General features: G+C 33.6%; 1 protein-coding gene across 8 annotated transcripts in view; it reads left to right on the top strand.

The window, feature by feature from the left end:
• Positions 1-20,950, top strand: part of LOC114334549 (endophilin-A) — a 410,053-nt gene that overhangs the window by 29,432 nt on the left and 359,671 nt on the right. For 7 of the 8 annotated variants that reach the window (XM_050663601.1, XM_050663600.1, XM_050663599.1 and 4 more), the window contains exon 2: positions 8,624-8,653. The gene's annotated coding sequence lies outside the window, so the exon portion shown is untranslated. Of the gene's footprint in view, positions 1-8,623; positions 8,654-19,721; positions 20,051-20,950 lie in introns of those variants that run through there. The other variant, XM_050663597.1, reaches the window with a different exon arrangement.

Here is a 20,950-nt window from a genome sequence, read left to right as displayed (position 1 = left end):
GGCGTCAGTTACTGGATACGTGTAAACGAACATATCCAGCGCTGTCTTAGTCAAGCACTCGCATTCCAGTGAGACTGGCGCCAGTTACTGGATACGTGTAAACGTTACTTAAGACTACAATACGACTCCGATACATACTCATTATTGTACCTCGTCCTCCCTACAGGGTGTTTCAAACTTAACATAAGAAAAACATTTCTTTTCCTCCACCCGTTATAAGTACAAAAAAGAAGTTTGAGTAAATCTTTGCACAACTGTGTTAATACTAAAGAAATATCTAAAATAGCAAAAAAAATTAGCGGGATCCATAATCCGTTCACGAAAAAATCAACTATGAAAATGAGCACAAATTTTCTATATCCCTAACTTATCCAATGCAAAAGAATGTTCAGAACATCGAACAATATCTTTAATGAGCCATCTACTAAAGATATTTCTAAAAATCATCCACAACCGAGTTTATCAAAAGTTGGAGTCAGATATTAGTATAATACACAGATGGGGTTCAGAAAAGGACTAGGTACTCGAGAAGCTCTCTTCGGTTTGAATGTTCTTACACAAAGATGCCTAGACGTTAATCAAGAAGTACATGCATGTTTTATCGATTTTGAAAAAGCGTTTGACAGAGTACGCCACGATAGGCTAAGAGACATTCTTGAAAGAAAAGACATAGATAATAAAGATCTGCGAATAATTCTCAACTTATATTGGAATCAGAAAGCTAACATCAAAATAGAAAATGAGATATCAAAAGCAATAGAAATACGTAGAGGAGTAAGACAGGGATGCATTTTGTCACCACTGCTATTTAATGTATATAGTGAAAGCATCTGCCAGGAAGCCCTTTTGCAAGCAAATGAAGGAATCGTAATCAATGGAGAGGTTGTAGATAATATTCGATACGCAGACGACACTGTACTAGTTGCAAGAACAGTAGAAGAATTACAACGATTACTTACAAACATAAATATTGCTTGCAACAATTATGGCATAAACATTAATATAAAAAAAACCAAGTATATGGTCTTCAGTAAAATCATGACACAACCAGCACATCTTAGTATAAACGGCATTAAAATTGAAAAAGTATCAAGTTACAAATACTTGGGAACTATAATAAACGAAACTGGAGACCAAAACAATGAAATAAAAACACGTGTTGAAATTGCCAGGGGCACCTTCAAAAAAGATGAGAAAATTCTTCTGCAACAGAGATATAAGCATCCCTATACGATTAAGAATGCTAAGAGGCTACGTATTTAACACGCTATTATACGGTGTGGAGGCCTGGACTCTCAAACAGAACAACATAAAAAATATTGAAAGTTTCGAGATGTGGTGCTACCGTCGAATGCTGAAGATAAGTTGGGTTGAAAGAATCACAAATCTTGAAGTAATACGAAGGATAGGAAGAGACCCAGAAATTTTGTTAACGATAAAATGAAGAAAACTCGAGTATTTGGGTCACCTGATGAGAGGTCATAAATACGCATTACTTCAAAATATAATGCAAGGAAAAATAGAAGTAAAACGGAATCCAGGCCGTAGAAGAATGTCATGGTTGCGGAATTTGAGAGAGTGGTTTGGCTGCACCACTAATGAACTTTTTAGGTCAGCTGTAAACAAAGTCAGGGTAGCCTTGATGATTTCCAATCTCCGATAGGAGTGACACAAGAAGAAGAAGAAGAACTTATGCCTCGCAGTATATTACATATGGGATGTCTACAAGTTTCTTTACGCAAACATTCCTAATTTGCAAATTATCCTTATTAAAATACACGATTCTTCATTATCTACTTTTTGTTGACATCAATCATTTTTCTTTCTGTAAATAAAGACCAGTTTCTTATTAATCTGAAGCTATTTTCTTTTGGCATCTTATGCAAATTTACTATTTGAATTGAGAATAAGCCACGATATTAGTTGTACATTAAATTTCAAACGTCAAATAAATTTAATTTCTAACTAATATTGTCATTTATTCCCAATTAAAATAGTAAATTTGCTACGAGACCGCACTGTAACTAGTATTTCCTCCGTGTATACAATTTGCTTACAACATCAGCTCCAAACAAAATCTCAATTGGTACATCGCTGAGCAAAGATCCCTAGGTTCGCAAATAAATAACAGAAAATAACTTTTAATGGCAAGAAAAATTGCTACTATTAAAAATACACGATACACCCACAACAGCAAAGTAAATCCCAGCTCCAGTTTAAAACAAGTTTTTATTTCTTTCTAAAATAGAATATAACTACCCTACATCTTAAAAAGTCGTAAAAATTACAAGAGTCGTAAAAATTAATTAGTTCATATCAGCCCTAGACAAATGCTATAGAGAAATGAAACGTATGGCATGCTTAATTATATAACCTCAACTCAAGAACCCAATTTTTAAAAACACAAATCCTCCGAATTATATTTTGCATAGACTTTACTCGATACATTTTTTGGCCGAGCAGTGTACACCACCGTGAAAACAGACTAAGACTGAAGTTAAAGCGCTAGTAAAAATAATAATATCGTATGGCATTTTTGCCGGGGACATCCTTTCGGACAGGTTCCGGCGCCATTTACATCTTTAACCCTGTTTCAAGTAACTAGTGTGGATGTACACACTAGCCCAGGGGGACCGACGGCTTAACGTGCCCTCCGAGGCACGGTGAGACGGCTCGTATCATTTTTAGAAATGAAAAATAGTTTGTCGTTGGCAGGGCTCGAACCCACGTGCTCTGGCGTATGAGGCCAGCGATTATGCCGTTTCGCTACGGCCGCTCAAAGCGCTAGTAAGATAAAAAGTTGGAGCGTGAATGGAGCCGAATATCCAACTAGTAATACCACCAGTGGGACCACAAATCAGACCGTGAATGGCCCGCTTAACGACGTTCTACACCTTCGTTGCGGGGTATGCCTCTCAGAGGAAAGGGGGGAAACTTATATGCAAGCGAAAGTTGGTAACAATGCATTCATAGCAGAATACTCAAATCATATGTTTCAGTATTGAGTACTTTATAAAAATAAATTATAATAAATTACGGAAATTACGGAATAAATTACGGAATTAATTATAATAAATAAATTGAAAATAAATGGTACGGTAAACAATCCTCATTTTTTAATATGTTGTTCCTTACAAAAAAACCTTTAATTTAAGCACAAATAATTAAAAATCGTAAATTTTGGTCAAAAGTTATTAACTTTTTAAGAATTCCCATAAGAGCCCATGTTAAAACTTAACTTTGACCCTTAATAGTAATTAAACGGCACGGTAAAACAATTTTTAAAAAATCAAGTCTTAGTTTTTTGAAGTAAACTCTAACATACTAAAATTTCATGCAAATCCTTAATTCTTTGCCGAAGGTTTAGAACGTCGTTAAGTAAGAGCGGCAAACAGTCCATCGGGAATGAAAGGACTTGATGATGAGTATTGAATTAAATAGGATCACAATAGATCGTGAATAGACCTACCGAGGAAACCACGTTAAAAAACGCACCAAGTACACTACCTCACAGCTGGCGTGGAAACGTGTGGAATTTTTGTATCCTTGAATGTCAATCTTAACCGGGCTAACATTTGTTCAAATCGGTTGGAAAATAAGGAAAAAATCTGTTTAAATACCTGCTAGCATTACAATTTGTCAGATCAGATTCAATGTGGATATTTCTGAGATCGCACGTCGTCGTCTTTATAAGCAATTATTGTGCTGCAGTGAAAGACCTTCATGTCTTTTCAATGCAATGGGAGCATTCATACGTAAACGTCTCTATTCAGACGAAGAAAATTCGTAGGAAAATGTTTCCAAAGAACGGAAGCCTGGCACGTGTGAGCCGACTTGAGGTATAAAAATAGGTTTATGATTCTAAGAACGCATTACAAAACAAATAATAGAAAATAATGTTTTTATGGATTTAACTACCTATACTTTTCTTTTTAAATTATATTCTTAATAATCTTAATATATATAATGAATGAGATGAAAAGGAGTCCATATAATCTAAAGAAAATTATTCAAAGTAAGGTTTTAGTCTGTCAAAATTTACTTTGGAAGTTTGGTTAGTTTTTTGGCTTAGAGGATAATTGGTCCATTAAAAATATTTTCTGATTTTGATCTAATTTGGGATTCTTTTATTGGGATATATGGACTCTTGGGATTATGGGAGTCATAAACTTTCTCACCTATTTTAAAATTAGGTCTTTGTGCTAAGATATTTTCGTCAAATCTTATTTTTGCCTTTTCTTTCTGTTGTTCTGTTTTTGCTCTGGCTACTTTGTAAATCCTTTGCTCTGGCTAATATGTAAAAGCATGGTAAAAATCCAAAACGATTTCTCAAGACCCTTCCATTGCAAAAATAAACTAAGACAGAGTGATGGGCTATCGTGTCTCTTATTTAAGCTGGCATTAGAAAAAATAATTCGAGAGTCCCAGATTAATACGAATCGTACTATCTTTAACAAATCAGTACAAATTGTGGATTCGCAGATGACACAGACATCATAGGTAGGTCCACAGAATCTCTGACTGTAGCATTTCGGGCGTTAAGAGCATCTGCACAGAGAATGGGACTAAATATAAATGTTCAAAAGACCAAATATATGCGTTGCACTAGGTCAAGCAACCCGACACCTACAAGAATAATGAACTGGTAGGTGTCGAGACCTTCATATATACTTAGGCTCGCTGCTAACTAAAGACAACAATGTCAATGAAGAAATTAAAAGAAGAATAGTGCTCGCCAATAAGTTTTTTTTTGAGGTCCTCTGACATATGTCTCCGATGGCACTGCAGCCTCATGGGCTTATTGTGCCAACCATCCTACCTTTTATGTCACCCAATCCACAAGCTTGATTCCACGTACCAAATTGTACATCCCTAGCATGGGTTGGGTGGCATATTCTGCTGGACTTAATTTTGGTTGTCCATAAATAGCCTGCCTCTTGTGATCCAAAGCCTCACACTCGTACAGCACATGATATGCTGTTTCAGTTCCCCTATTGCACAGTCTGCAGTTAAGGTTCCCTTCGTACAGCCCAATTCTATTCAGGTGTCCTTTCAGGGCACAGTGACCCGTGAGAAGACCTGTAATTATGCGGAGCTGACTCCTATGTAATTTTATTAGTTCCTCAGCTCTCCGTTTTGAGGGTTCCCTTATTAAGGGCCTCCCGTGTCGCTGACCAGGTACGTTCCCCCAGTATTCTTTGTGTTTGTTTTTGACCCATTCCCTAATTATTGTTTTAGGTACTCCTAGAGCAGGTTCTGGGCCCAAATATGAAGTTGATGAACCGTTCCTTGCCAGCTCATCTGATTTCTCATTACCGTCTATCCCGGTGTGTCCTGGCACCCAGAATAGAGTTACACTATTTCTTTCGGCCAGTTCTTCCAGTTCTTGCCGGCATTCCCATACCAGCCTTGACGTCACTTTCGGGCTCATTAGTGCCTTCAGTGATGCTTGGCTGTCTGTGAGTATACCAATAAGTGTGCCAATAAGTGTTACTATTGCTTAAGAAGACAGATGGCCCCAAAAATACCTAGAAAAATTAAATTGACTGTCTACAAAACACTAATAAGACTATAAGACCGGTGCTAACATATGGTTCAGAAACTTGATCACTTACAATCTAGAAAATGTTTGTTTTATGTCGTATAGTTCTCATATATTTTTAAGTGTATCATTCTCGACCGCAGTCAAAATGCATTCTTAGCGAACGGCTCCACGGGCGAGAAATTGACGCAAGCAGTAGCCGTAAAACGAACTTAAGGTTCCACAGAACGGAATAGGAATAGCCGAACTGAACCGACTACGCACAAGTCCTGTAGTCGGTACAGTTCGGCTATTCCTATTCCGTTCCGCGGAACCTTAAGTTCGTTTTACGGCTACTGCTAGCGTCAATTTCTCGCCCGTGGAGCCGTAGACTTAGGGGTGTTCCATAATGCTGGAAAAACAGTAGGACTGGATTTGCTCCTGTTACTGCCTTTTTGTCTTCTAAAGGATATGCTTGTGTGAATATGGTTAATTCGTCACGAATAGTTTATAGTAGGGTATTTGAAAATATCCATATTGATTCTTTGAAATGGTCTCTTTGACCATTCCAAAATCTTAACCTTTTGGTAAATTTCACATGCTTTTATAAATTTTTTGACATCTTTAGTTAAGTTCTTCCAATTGTAATTCTCCTTTATTCGTCTGACAGTTTTCATTTATTCCTGGGTGTAATTGTTTTTAACAAAATATTTAAGTAAATACTAAATAATTTTTCAAACATATTGGCTTAAAATTTGAAAAAAAAATGTTGATACATGTTTTCGATCTATAAATTAATTTTTAATTTTGATTGCAAACTTTTAATTCCCTGTATATCATTAACGATAAAATTATCACTCGTGTTTATAATAGAAACGTTTAGTAATAAAATTGTATGACGAATCGTCTACAAACATATTTATTGAGATTAATTGTGTTTTATGTTAAGAATCAGTTCAAAATTACAAAAAATTAAGAAAAGTTTTTAGAAACATCTACTTGTTTTTGTTATTGTTTGACTATTGTCCAATATATATGCGACATAGAGTTATATAAACCAAAAGCCGAGAAGTTAAAAACAAATGGTAAAAATTTTTAAGTAAAAATAGAAGGCGATTTGTATTTTTGCCAGGAAAATTTGCCATTTGTATAATTTATTACAACTTGAATCATATCACATATAACTGTAAATTAACTTTAAATTGATTATATACAAGATATATAAAACAAAAATATACAAAACAAAATTTAATAGCATATCATATCTACTAGACGAACAAGAAACAGGCATTATCAGAAACTACGACAACATTTTTGAACAACCGAGTGACAGGACAATTTTTGATTAAACGGGGACACATTTTTTCAGTATTTTAGATTATTTTACTTTCACTCAAGCCAGGATAAGAATCACCTTAACATTTTTTAATGGCAATGGGGGTCAAATAAGGTATTGTTTTAAAGACCTTGCAATTCCCTGTACATTAGTCTTTAAATTTTTAAATTCAGTCCAATACTTTATTTATTTTAAAAAATTTATATTTATTTAAAAATACTTACTAAACTTTAAATTGTATTTACCTGCTTAATTTGTTGATTTAGTCTGCCAATGTTTAGATTTTAATTTCTTTCTGTGCCCAGCTTTTGATTCTTTATCACCTTTGTCACACTAAGTAAATGATATGATATAAACACATAAAGAGCACGCAATTTAAGAATTCTCTTACGAATATCAGTTTTAAGCATTAATTTATAAGTTATATACAGTAGAGCGTCGATAATCCAAACCCTGGTAATCCGAACGTTCGCTAATCCGAACGCAAAAAAATTATAAAATTAAAAAATATGATCGCGGACCGAATTTTTGGATTTAATATGACAATATGGGCGAAATATGACCGCGGATTTTTGTTTTGTTTATGCAGAAATACATACAATATATTTGTTTATTATGCAGGTGTTTTATTCCTTGTTAACTAAAACGTATTTACATATGTACTATGTTTATGAGCTTTGTATGTATTTTGAACATATGTTCGATAATCCGAACAAATTGATAATCCGAACTACCCCTGTACCAATTAGTTCGGATTATCGACGCTCTACTTACTGTAGTTTAAAATTTATAACCATGGTTTATTCAACATACTGTTTGACTCTTTATCAGTCCTAAAACGTTTCTCTAACCAACTAGATGCAAATTCTGTAAGCACTAATCCCTTCATAGTAGAATTAAAAATTATAAATATGATTATAAATGTGAAATGTGTAATATACCAAGCGATTTAAATCACATTTTTTTCGCATGTAACAAGTTTAACATAGATAGAAATAAACTATACACTCAGCTAATGCCGCAGAAAACCTTTTTTCCCTTACAATCTCATGAATTTACTGGCTCTAAATAAAATATCAATTTTTAATATTCTTTTAGATTGTCTCAAGTCTTGTAACTTAAAACTTTAGATGAGGATTAGCTTTGAGTAACCTTTGTTTTTCTCCTGGTTATAATATCCCTTGCCTCCGTGGTCTACCTATTCTGTGGTTAGTGGTTAGTCACGCTGATCGTTCCCTGGGTGTGAAAAGTGTTTTTCCTTTTCCCATCCTGGGTCATATTTTTTGGGTTCGTCATAATTTTGGTGCTTGTTAGGATTAGATAATTTTTAATTTAGGATACGGTGCTGGCTAAATGGGCTAGCTCCCAAGGGCAAAAAAAAGATGGTTTATTCCATTCCGGAAAGGGTAGATAGCATTTAGTTGTATTTCTAAGTACATATTTAGTTATATTTCTTACCGTCGATTTTTCTCAGGTTTCTCATATCTACTATCTCTAGCATTTTTTTGTTCATTCTCTGCCAGTTCGTGTTTCTGTCGCGCATGTCATTATTGGTTTGATGACTGTTTTGTAAATTCTGCCTTTCATTTCTTTTCATATATTTTTATTTCTCAATATTGTTGCATTCAGACAACCTGCAGCTCTGTTTGCTCTATTCACTTGATCTTCCACTTCTATTGCGAGCTTTCCATAGCTAATATGGTGGTGCCAGTTCGATATTCATAACCGATAATATACATTACCTAATTGATTTTTTTTATTTCCAGGACAAACAACACATTACAACACATCAGAGGGTAAGTGTAAATTTCAGTCAATATTAATGTTTAAAAACAGTAGTCAATTTTTTCCATTATATCTGCCTCACTGTGCGAAGCCAAGTTTTTAGATAGCATAGGGGGACGAGATGAATATTGAATTCGACCAATAGTTACTCTCTGTGCAGATAATGTTTTTTTATCATTTTAATTCATCATTTTTCGTCAGTTTTTAGTTTTTTTCTCGGCGGGTTGCACTCAATTTAAAAATTTCAATAATTCACACGCATTGTTGAGGTTTTTGCAAAACTGACTATTTTTATAGACCCGTATGTTGAGTGTAAATAACCAAAAAATATTTTTTTTTGAAAAAACTTTCTTTTGAAGATGGCTGCAGGCCTATTTTTTATTTGTGTATTTTATCAAAAAATATATTTCTAGGTTTTTCCAGATTTTTCCGTAAGGTGCGCCACCTTCAAAATCACAAAAAACTGTATTTAGGGGATTTTCCACATTTTATAGACTTCAAAATATATACAATCAAAGTTTTATTATAGATATCACAAGGAAAAAATTCATGTAACTGGCTGTATACCATATATCACAAAAAATAACCTTATTTTGTAAAAGGTATATTTAAAATCCGTAAAAAGGGCTATATCACAACAAAACGTTTTCGGAATCAATATTCCATCATCAGTGTTATCACAGGTTTACATGCTTTAAGCCACCAAAATATACGGGTAAAATCCCTTGAGTTGTTTTTAAACAGTTGAGGTTACATTATATTATCCGATTTTAAAGGATGTTAAAAATATTTCCAGATTAACCCCTGGCATCACATATGGTTGATGTCATGTGATGCTAAGGGTTAATCTGGAAATAGGGGAGCGGTTGAGGGAGGGTTAGGGGGAGGGGTTGCGGGCTAAAATTGCGCTGAGTCTTATTTTTTTTAAATATATAGAACGTAAAAAAATGAAAATTGTATTGTGGGAGTGAGGGTATTTACTATTTAGCCTGTCTTAACGGAGGTACCCTTTATACCTTTTTGTGCCGGTTTTGATAGCAATATGTAAACATTCAATGAAAGTATTAGCAAAAAAACCAAAAAAAAAAAATATCAACTCATAACACCCTGTATCTTTTTCCACGGAAACATTTTATTAAGCCATATTTGTTCAGTTTGGGCATATTTTGGTCCAAATATCTTGATCCTAATCCTGGGATATGTTTAATAGTTTTAACTCGTAAGTATTATTAATTTAGGAATTATTGCTTTTTGTCTAATTGGCGATTTTTTTGTCTATTTTTGTACATGCACATAAAAAAATGTGACTGTTTACTAAACTTACGTGTATAGAAATCGTCCCACTTAAAAATTTGGTCATTTTGTATGTCTCGTATTTCCTAAACCTGTTGGCCGATTTATCTAAGTATTTTTTTAACATGTTATAGCCTGATTCTTTAACAATACCGATGTAATAATGTTGTTGCTAAACAGGTAAATTTTCATTGCATACCGGGTGTACGAATCAAACTGTGTTTTTTTCTCAAAGTTTGCATCACCCTGTGGAATATTCTAGCATTTATAAAATACTGAAATTAAAACCCAACTATAGCCTCAGGTTTTCTTAACATTCTGTTTTCTTATTCATTCGTTTATGTTGGATAATAAAAAAAGTTAGGTACTTTAAAAACTAGACATGTTCTTCATCAATACAGGGTGTTTCTAAATAAGTGCGACAAACTTTAAGGGGTAATTCTGCATGAATAAATAATGACAGTTTGCTTTATAAACGTATGTTTGCAAATGTTTCATTTCCGAGATACGGGATGTTGAATTTTTTCTTAGAAACTGACGATTTATTTATTGCTCTAAAACCAGTTGAGATAGGCAAATGAAATTTGGTAGGTTTTAAGAGATATGTAGTTATTGTGAATTTTTTGACATAAAATTAAGAATCTTATATTCACCATTGGTGTGCATACGGGATGGATCTAAAATGTTTATATCCGTATGCACGCCAATGGTGAATATAAAATTATTAGTTTTATGTCAAAAAATCCGCAATAACTATCTCTTGAAACCTATTAAATTTTATTTGCATATCTCAACTGGTTTTAGAGCAATAAATAAATCATCAGTTTGTAAGAAAAAAATTAACATCCCGTATCTCGGAAATGAAACATTTGCAAACATAAGTTTATGAAACAAACTGTCATTATTTTTTTTATGCAGAATTACCCCTTAAAGTTTGTCGCACTTATTTAAAAACACCGTGTATTGATGAAGAACATGTCTAGTTGTGAAAGTACCTAACTTTTTCATTATCCAACATAAACGAATGAATAAAAAAACAGAATGTTAAGAAAACCTGAGGCTATAGTTCGGTTTTCATTTCAGTATTTTATAAATGCTAGAATATTCCACAGGGTGATGCGAACTTTGAGAAAAAAACACAGTTTGATTCGTACACCCGGTATACAATAAAAATTTACCTGTTTAGCAACAACATTATTACACCTTTATTGTTAAAGAATCAGGCTATAACATATTAAAAAAATCACTTAAATCGGCCAACAGGTTTAGGAAATACGAGACATCAAAAATGACCAAATTTTTAAGTGGGCCGATTTCTATGCACGTAAGTTTATTTGAAATTTCTTATCGCTCTATAGTTAGATTATTTTTGAGTTTCATGTCCGCCAACCAATGAATGTTTTGTTTTCGGTATCGCGCGTTGTAGTGTGGTAGTTTTTGAAACTGTCACTTGTCGACATGATCACCGTTGATTAGTTCTAGTCAGTTCTAGTCAGTTCTAGCTAACAAATGACGGTCTCAGGAAGTGTTTGGCGCGACCGTCAAGCGTCTTTTGGCATTTGGCGATTCAAACAAGTTTTTAGTGGTTTTTCAAATTTTTGGCATATCGTTCTCTGCGACACCGTGAGGTGTGCCACATTCAAAACTCGAAAAACTGGTTTTTGGGGGATTTTCCCCATTTTGTGGACTTTAAAATAGATCAAATAAGGTATTTTAGAGGTTGTATATAATTTAAAGTAACTGATTTCTTTAGAATTTTCAAAAATTGGGCGAATAATCTTTAAAGCTCTCAAAAACAATGTTTTCAAGGTTTTTAAGTTTTTTTTGTGGGTTAGTCATATTTTTGAAGCAATGGATTCATATTCCAAAGAAATATGCAAAGGAATAGTTTCAGGCCTCAAACAACCAGATACTACCATTTTTTATGCGAAAAACCAGGTTTTCAAGATTTACTCGGGGGTTTTTTATTGGATTTACCCAAGTTTTTTAGCTTTCTATATCATTAAACAGCACGTTTTCGAAAAATTTTTAAAATAACATGAGAGGAACTCAGTTTTCTTTGAAATTCTGTGCTAAATGGTGCTCAAAGGTGATAAAAGATGGAAAAATCTAGCAAAAACACTTCAAAACCGGGTTTTCACATACATATTTAAAAAATCTCTAGCTCCTCTAATTATGGGAAATACATCGTCTCATTTTATTTTGTAAAATTTTAAAAAATATCCTGTTTATTGATGTAGAAACGTTAATCCCGTAAAACCTCCGAATAACCCTTGAAAAGCGGGTTTCTCGCACAAACGTTGATTGTATTTGCTTCTTTGAGGCCTCGAACTATTATTTTTCATATATTTGTTGAATATGAATTGAAAACACATTGATTAAGGTTGTATCAATTTCAAAAATACTATAAGCTGCGCAAAAACTCGCAAAAACCCTGGAAAACCTTGAAAAATATGGTTGTATATATATACACCGTTTTTAGGCGTCAACGCCCTTCCGGTAGGGATCTATGGAGGAGTGTCACCGAGCCGCAAGCCCTTATCCCTTGCCGTACCGCTCCTCCATAGGCCGATCAGACACCCGCTTATTCCAGACCAAGTCGTAGATTCTTTTTAGAATTTTAGACTACGACGTCAGCCTTTTTATTTTTCTATTCACCGGACTGGGGCACGAACCTTGATCGTCTCGACCGCATATCCACTAGATTTGTCAATCGTGCGCCTCAGTCCGCTTGGCTAATCTGATCGAAAATATGGTTGTAACCATAAAATATGGTGATAACCTATTAAAAACCTTGATTTGATCAATTTTAAAGGCCATAAAATGAGGAAAATTCCCCAAAACTCCTAAAAAAACAGTTTTTTGGGTTTTTGAATGTGGCGCAACTTAGGGAAAAATCTGGAAAAAATCAGAAATATATTTTTTGATAAAATACACAAAATAAAAAATGAGAAAGAAATAAAAAGACCTGCAACAATCTCAAAAAAGTTATACTCCTCGAAAAAAAAAAAACAAAAATAAATAAAAGCATCAACTATGCCTGTAAATCAGGGGTGGGCAAATACTTTTAAACGCGGGCCAAAATGAACTTTTCAAAATGTCTCCCGGGCCGGAGACCTATACCCAGTATGTACGCTGCGCACACGCTAATGTTTTTGGTGGAGGTTTTTCTCCGTCCAAGAAAGTTTTTTGACATAAATACTATAAGTATCATTTTGAAGCATTTGGACAAACACATTTGACTGTTAATAAATAATAGTAATAATCAATTGTCTTACTTGTGTGTACATGCGAACAATTTGTTCTCAGTAAAATTACGAAATTTTTAATAGGTCCATTATATTAAGCCATAACAGGGATCCAGATAAAAAATGAAATTCAGAAATTTAAGAGCAGCCTTTTTGAAGATGAGGAAATTGCTGAACAACCAAATATTAAATATGCAAATCTGATATCGGATGGTAAAATGTTAGGTCAAGTCAACCATCATAGTCGAAATTCAAAGGTGTCAACTGATCTAGTATGGTCATAGAAAAAATGGACGACGACAAGATGACAAAACAAATTTTAAAATGAACGCCAAGGAAAGAAGGAAGAGAGGAAAGCCGAAACAATCCTGGCTGGGTGGCATTCAGAAGACAATGTCGGAAAGGAACGTTCACCCTGGCGAATGCAACGACGGACGAAGCTGGAAACTGGGAACAGGAAGACGGAGAACCCTGTAAAAACCGGGATGATATTAAAATGTTATGTCCACTATATTCTTCTTTATTGGATTGTTAATGCTGACTTAATGAGAAATCTGGAAGCTTTTGAGATGTGGCTTTTTAGGAGAATTTTGAAAATACCATGGACCATTACGAACAAAATGGTGTTGCACAGAATGGAAAAGGAACAGAGAACTTTGACCATCATTAAAGGGAGAAGGACAGCAAGGAGAAAGGGCAAATACTAATAAATGATAAGTACGTTGTTGTAAGTTGTTGCAGCAGCTGATCATGAAGGGTAAAATCGAAGAAAAAGAGCCTGGTAGACGACAAATACCCTGGCCGAAAAATATTTGCACCTGGGCCGGGTTAAACACACAGACGCTTTTAAGAAAAGCAGAAGATAGAGATTCATTATTTATATGAACACTACAAACACTAATACTGTTGATCGCATAAAAGAGATTACGAGCGCAGGCGCAAAATTTCTGACCAATGCTTTTTAAACGCATTCCTTTTTTTCGAATCGTGAGTAAACTAATAAATATTTTTGAAAAATTTAAACGCATAATGAAAGATTACATTATTACCGAGGGCCAAAAGTCCCTTAGAATAAACAAAAAGTTTCTTTGGAATGAGATGTTTGAAATTAAAAATCACACTAATTTTTTTCTTTTTTGTTCACTCCTGCGACTTACTAAAATGAGCATTGTAGAAGTTTTCAGGGACTTTCGGCCCTCGGCAGTATAATTTTCTCAGGATTCTAAAAAAACTAATGCATTTAAAAAGCATTGCGCCTATGCTCTTAAAAAAGCTTGCGGGATTTTTCAACGGGCCGGATAAAGTAAGCAAAAGGGCCGGATCCGGCCCGCGGGCCGCCTTTTGCCTACCCCTGCTGTAAATGATTAATTATTTAGATGGGAAATAAGCCACAATTAAATTGAAAAAATAATTTTATTAACGTTTCGAAGTCCAAATCGGGTTTCGTTGTCAAAATACTGGATAACTTTAAAACTTCAATCAATATTTATTTTTTCAATTTAATTGTGGCTTATTTCCCATCTTAATAGTTAATCATAAAAATGCCACAAGGAAATAGCTTCAGAACAACATGCCTGTAAATTTTTTGAAATTTTTAAATTCACTGCAAAGCACCGGAAAAAAAAACAATAACGAAAAAATGACGGTTTGGGGGATAGGACTACTGGAGGTGGGTGTAGGGTTAAAATTACGTTGAGTCTCATTTTTTAATCACATAGAATGGAATAAAATGAAAAAAATTTAATTTTGGAAGTGAAGGTATTTTGCCCTCACTTATACATACAGGGTGTTTGGTAAAGAATGGGTCATAGCTTAACTTTAGATTCCTGAGCTTAAAATAGGTCGATTTAAGCCAACTTACCTTAATATAGTACAAAAGTTGATAATAACCGAAATACAGGGTGTCAAAGTTAAATTTTTATTTTATTTATTTTTTAATATTTCCTGACAGGCACGGGAAAACAACACGAAATTTGGTAAGCGGGGGCTTTTTGGGGTGAGAAATCTAAATTCGCCACCAAAAATGATGTATTACTCAGAGGGCGCCACATACGTGTCTCAGCGGTCATTTAGTACGTTTAATTTTTTTTATCCCTCACTTTGCATACTTTTTAAATTAAAATTTGTATTCTCTTAATATTTTTACTTCAAAAAGGTATATTACATTCATCTCGCTAAACTCAACAGTTTTCGAGATAAACGCATTTTAAATCTGCAATACAACATAATTTTTTGCATATCATTGTAGTTAGATCCGAAAAATAAACTTGAAACCATAATCATTGTGCCAGTTCTCATATTTATGTCATTGCATCGCAAATTCCATTTGAAGAAATTTTCGATACATTTTTGTAAATTTTCATGGTTTTAAGTTATTTTTCGGGTGTAACTACAATGATATTATGCAAAAAATTACGGTGCCCTCAGATTTAAAATGCGTTTATCTCAAAAAACGGTTGAGTTTAGCGAAATTAATGTAGTATACCTTTTTTAAGTAAAAATATTAAGAGAATAGAAATTCTGATTCAAAAGTATATAGAGTGGGTAATAAAAAAATTGAATATATTAAATGAGTGCTGAAAGGCGTATGTAGCGCCCTCTGGGCAATACATCATTTTTGGTGGCGAATTTAGATTTCTCGTCCCAAAAAATCCCCGTGTACCAAATTTCGTGTTATTAGCCCATGCTTGTTAGGAAATATTCAAGAATAAATAAAATAAAAGTAAAACTTTGACACCCTGTATTTTGGTTATTATTAACTTTCGTACTAAGGTAATTCAGCTTAAATCGACATATTTTAACCTTAGGAATCTAAGGTTAAGCTACGGCTCATTCTTTACCAAACACCCTGTTTATCCTAACGGGGGTATCCTTTATGCCGATTTTGATAGAAGTATGTAAATATACAGCGAAATTATTATCAAAAAAACGAAACAAATCATCAACTATAACACCCTGTATGTTTTCCACGGAAACATTTTATTAAAGCATATTTGATCAGATTGGGTATATATTCGTCCAAATATCCTAACCCTAGTATACGTTCCACCGGTTACACTAGTTACGACTCACCCTGTATAATTAATTTAGTAATTAATGCTTTTTGTCTGTTTTTGAAAAAGTCTAAATAAACGGTTGATGTTTTGTCTATTTGTGTACACGTACATAAAAAATGTGACTGTTTACTATTTGAAATTTCGTATCGCTCTATAGTTAGATTATTTTTGAGTTTCAAGTGCGCCAACCAATGAATATTTTGTTTTCGGTATCGCGCGTTGTAGTGTGGTGGTAGTTTTTGAAACTGTCACTTGTCGACATGATCACCGTTGATTAGTTCTAGTCAGTTCTGGCCTTCTAGCTAACAAATGACGGTCTCAGGAAGTGTTTGGCGCGGCCGTCAAGCGTCTTGTGGCATTTTGCGATTCAAACAAGTTTTTAGTGGCTTTTCAAATTTTTGGCATATCGTTCTCTGCGACACCGTGAGGTGTGCCACATGCAAAACCTCGAAAAACTAGTTTTTGGGGGATTTTCCCCATTTTGTGGACTTCAAAATAGATCAAAGGTTGTATACAATTTAAAGTAACTGATTTCTTTAGAATTTTCAAAAATTGGGCGAATCATCTTTAAAGCTCTCAAAAACAATGTTTTCAAGGTTTTTAAGTTTTTTTTTGTGGGTTAGTCATATTTTTTGAAGCAATGGATTCATATTCCAAAGATATATGCAAAAGAATAGTTTCAGGCCTCATAGAACCAGATACTACCATTTTTTATGCGAAAAACCAGGTTTTCAAGATTTACTCGGGGGGTTTTTATTGGATTTACCCAAGTTTTTTAGCTTTCTATATCATTAAACAGCACGTTTTCGAAAATTTTTTAAAATAACATGAGAGGAACTCAGTTTTTTTTGAAATTCTGTGCTAAATGGTGCTCAAAGGTGATAAAAGATGGAAAAATCTAGCAAAAACACTTCAAAACCGGGTTTTCACATACATATTTAAAAAATCTCTAGCTCCTCTAATTATGGGAAATACATCGTCTCATTTTATTTTGTAAAATTTTAAAAAATATCCTGTTTATTGATGTAGAAACGTTAATCCCGTAAAACCTCCGAATAACCCTTGAAAAGCGGGTTTCTCGCACAAACGTTGATTGTATTTGCTTCTTTGAGGCCTCGAACTATTATTTTTCATATATTTGTTGAATATGAATTGAAAACACATTGATTAAGGTTGTATCAATTTCAAAAATACTATAAGCTGCGCAAAAACTCGCAAAAACCCTGGAAAACCTTGAAAAATATGGTTGTAACCATAAAATATGGTGGTAACCTATTAAAAACCTTGATTTGATGAATTTTAAAGGCCATAAAATGAGGAAAATTCCTCAAAACTCCTAAAAAAACAGTTTTTTGGGTTTTTGAATGTGGCGCAACTTATGGAAAAGTCTGAAAAAAATTAGAAATATATTTTTTGATAAAATACACAAAATAAAAAATGAGAAAGAAATAAAAAGACCTGCAACAATCTCAAAAAAGTTATACGCCTTGAAAAAACAAAAATAAATAAAAGCATCAACTATGCCTGTAAATGATTAACTATTTAGATGGGAAATAAGCCACAATTAAATTGAAAAAATAATTTTATTAACGTTTCGAAGTCCAAATCGGGTTTCGTTGTCAAAATACTGGATAACTTTAAAACTTCAATCAATATTTATTTTTTCAATTTAATTGTGGCTTATTTCCCATCTTAATAGTTAATCATAAAAATGCCACAAGGAAATAGCTTCAGAACAACATGCCTGTAAATTTTTTGAAATTTTTAAATTTACTGCAAACCACCGAAAAAAAAACAATAACGAAAAAATGACGGTTTGGGGAATAGGACTACTGGAGGTGGGTGGAGGGTTAAAATTACGTTGAGTCTCATTTTTTAATCACATAGAATGGAATAAAATGAAAAAAATTTAATTTTGGAAGTGAAGGTATTTTGCCCTCACTTATACATACAGGGTGTTTGGTAAAGAATGGGTCATAGCTTAACTTTAGATTCCTGAGCTTAAAATAGGTCGATTTAAGCCAACTTACCTTAATATAGTACAAAAGTTGATAATAACCGAAATACAGGGTGTCAAAGTTAAATTTTTATTTTATTTATTTTTTAATATTTCCTGACAGGCACGGGAAAACAACACGAAATTTGGTAAGCGGGGGCTTTTTGGGGTGAGAAATCTAAATTCGCCACCAAAAATGATGTATTACTTAAATTTTTTTTTATCCCCCACTTTACATACTTTTTAAATTAAAATTTGTATTCTCTTAATATTTTTACTTCAAAAAGGTATATTACATTCATCTCGCTAAACTAACAGTTTTCGAGATAAACGCATTTTAAATCTGCAATACAACATAATTTTTTGCATATCATTGTAGTTAGACCCGAAAAATAAACTTGAAACCATGATCATTGTGCCAGTTCTCATATTTATGTCATTGCATCGCAAATTCCATTTGAAGAAATTTTCGATACATTTTTGTAAATTTTCATGGTTTAAATGTAAAGTCATTTTTCGGGTGTAACTACAATGATATTATGCAAAAAATTATGGTGCCTCTCAGATTTAAAATGCGTTTATCTCAAAAAACGGTTGAGTTTAGCGAAATTAATGTAGTGTACCTTTTTTAAGTAAAAATATTAAGAGAATAGAAATTCTGATTCAAAAAGTATATAGAGTGGGTAATAAAAAAATTGAATATATTAAATGAGCGCTGAAAGGCGTATGTAACGCCCTCTGGGCAATACATCATTTTTGGTGGCGATTTAAATTTCTCATCCCAAAAAACCCCCGCTTACCAAATTTCGTGTTATTGTCCCATGCCTGTTAGGTATTCAAGAATAAATAAAATAAAAGTTTAACTTTGACACCCTGTATTTCGGTTATTATCAACTTTCGTACTAAGGTAAATTAGCTTAAATCGACCTTTTTTAACCTCAGGAATCTAAGGTTAAGCTACGGCTCATTCTTTACCAAACACCCTGTATATCCTAACGGGGGTATCCTTTATGCCTTTGTGTCGATTTTGATAGCAGTATGTAAATATACAATGAAATTATTATCAAAAAAACGAAACAAACCATCAACTTATAACACCCTGTATGTTTTTCCACGGAAACATTTTATTAAAGCATATTTGATCAGATTGGGTATATATTCGTCCAAATATCCTAACCCTAGTATACGTTCCACCGGTTCCACTAGTTACGACTCACCCTGTATAATTAATTTAGTAATTAATGCTTTTTGTCTGTTTTTGAATAAGTCTAAATAAACGGTTGATGTCTATTTCTGTACACGTACATAAAAAATGTGACTGTTTACTATTTGAAATTTCGTATCGCTCTATAGTTAGATTATTTTTGAGTTTCAAGTGCGCCAACCAATGAATATTTTGTTTTCGGTATCGCTCGTTGTAGTGTGGTAGTTTTTGAAACTGTCACTTGTCGACATGATCACCGTTGATTAGTTCTAGTCAGTTCTGGCCTTCTAGCTAACAAATGACGGTCTCAGGAAGTGTTTGGCGCGGCCGTCAAGCGTCTTTTGGCATTTGGCGATTCAAACAAGTTTTTACTGGCTTTTCAAATTTTTGGCATATCGTTCTCTGCGTCTCGATTTTCGCGTAGTATACGGCATACGTATCGATGAGTGCGCAGTAGCATTGCGCCAAACTTCAGACATATCTTCAGTCGATATTTCGGTCAGACCATAGGCGAACGAAATTCTGTTTCCTCCGTTTTCAGTTTTCACGCTGACTCAGTGGTGTTGACATTCCGTCGTTTACCGGATCACGGTCTACTCTACAAGTCTCCGGTACGTATACGAATCCTCCACGCTTATGTATAACCTCTGATATCCAATGCTGGCGCCCAACTTAAATTTAATTCTATACATGCAAGTTTTATTTTTTCATTCAAAAACAAATTCCCAACACTACGGAACTTTTAATGAATGAAATTTTAAGAAATACAGATATACTATAAGTGAACTTCATCTTTTCGTGAATTCCAAAAAAAGTTTTTGTTATATTAAGTTAAGATAATATTTTTTATTATCTACGTTTCATGGAAATTACAGGATCAGAATACCTTTATCTTTGTCTATGTCAGGGTGTATGTAGGAAATTAACTCTTATTGAATTTGGTAATCTGTGTCAAGGCAATAGAATGTAGGGCAAGTCAACTCAAATATCAAAATATAAGGGATTTCTAAACATATATTGATATTAAAATCAAATTAAAGGAACCAAATATTTTTGGCTGTCTTAGGCAAAATTTAGTTGGATTATATAAGATTGCATGTGTTTTATAAGTGGTTTTTGAATGCGATAAATGTCATTTTTCCACACCTATAAGCTTCCTGCCAATAAGCTTTTTACACAGAGCTAAAGCTAATTTTAATATATTTTCAAAAACACAACATACTTTGACTTTGCCCAAAAAATGCGTGATAAACACCACGCTCTTGTGGTTTTTAAACATTTAATCTATAATATTATGTAAAAGATATGAGAATTTATTTTATTTTTTTATGTACTAACAGTAAAATGTATTGGTAACAAATGAATGGAAAGATAGTGTCGTTACAAATGAATATTCGACAGGTAAATGCTTATTATTGCTATTACAAACAGAACAGTCTTTTCTTCCCTTATTCCTTATTAATTAATACTGTTTATGACTACACTTTTTCACAATATATGAGGTTATATTT

Source organism: Diabrotica virgifera, chromosome 10 (assembly GCF_917563875.1).
Source record: "Diabrotica virgifera virgifera chromosome 10, PGI_DIABVI_V3a".
Classification (NCBI taxonomy): Eukaryota; Metazoa; Arthropoda; class Insecta; order Coleoptera; family Chrysomelidae; genus Diabrotica; species Diabrotica virgifera.
This window is presented reverse-complemented; position numbering and strand designations above follow the sequence as displayed.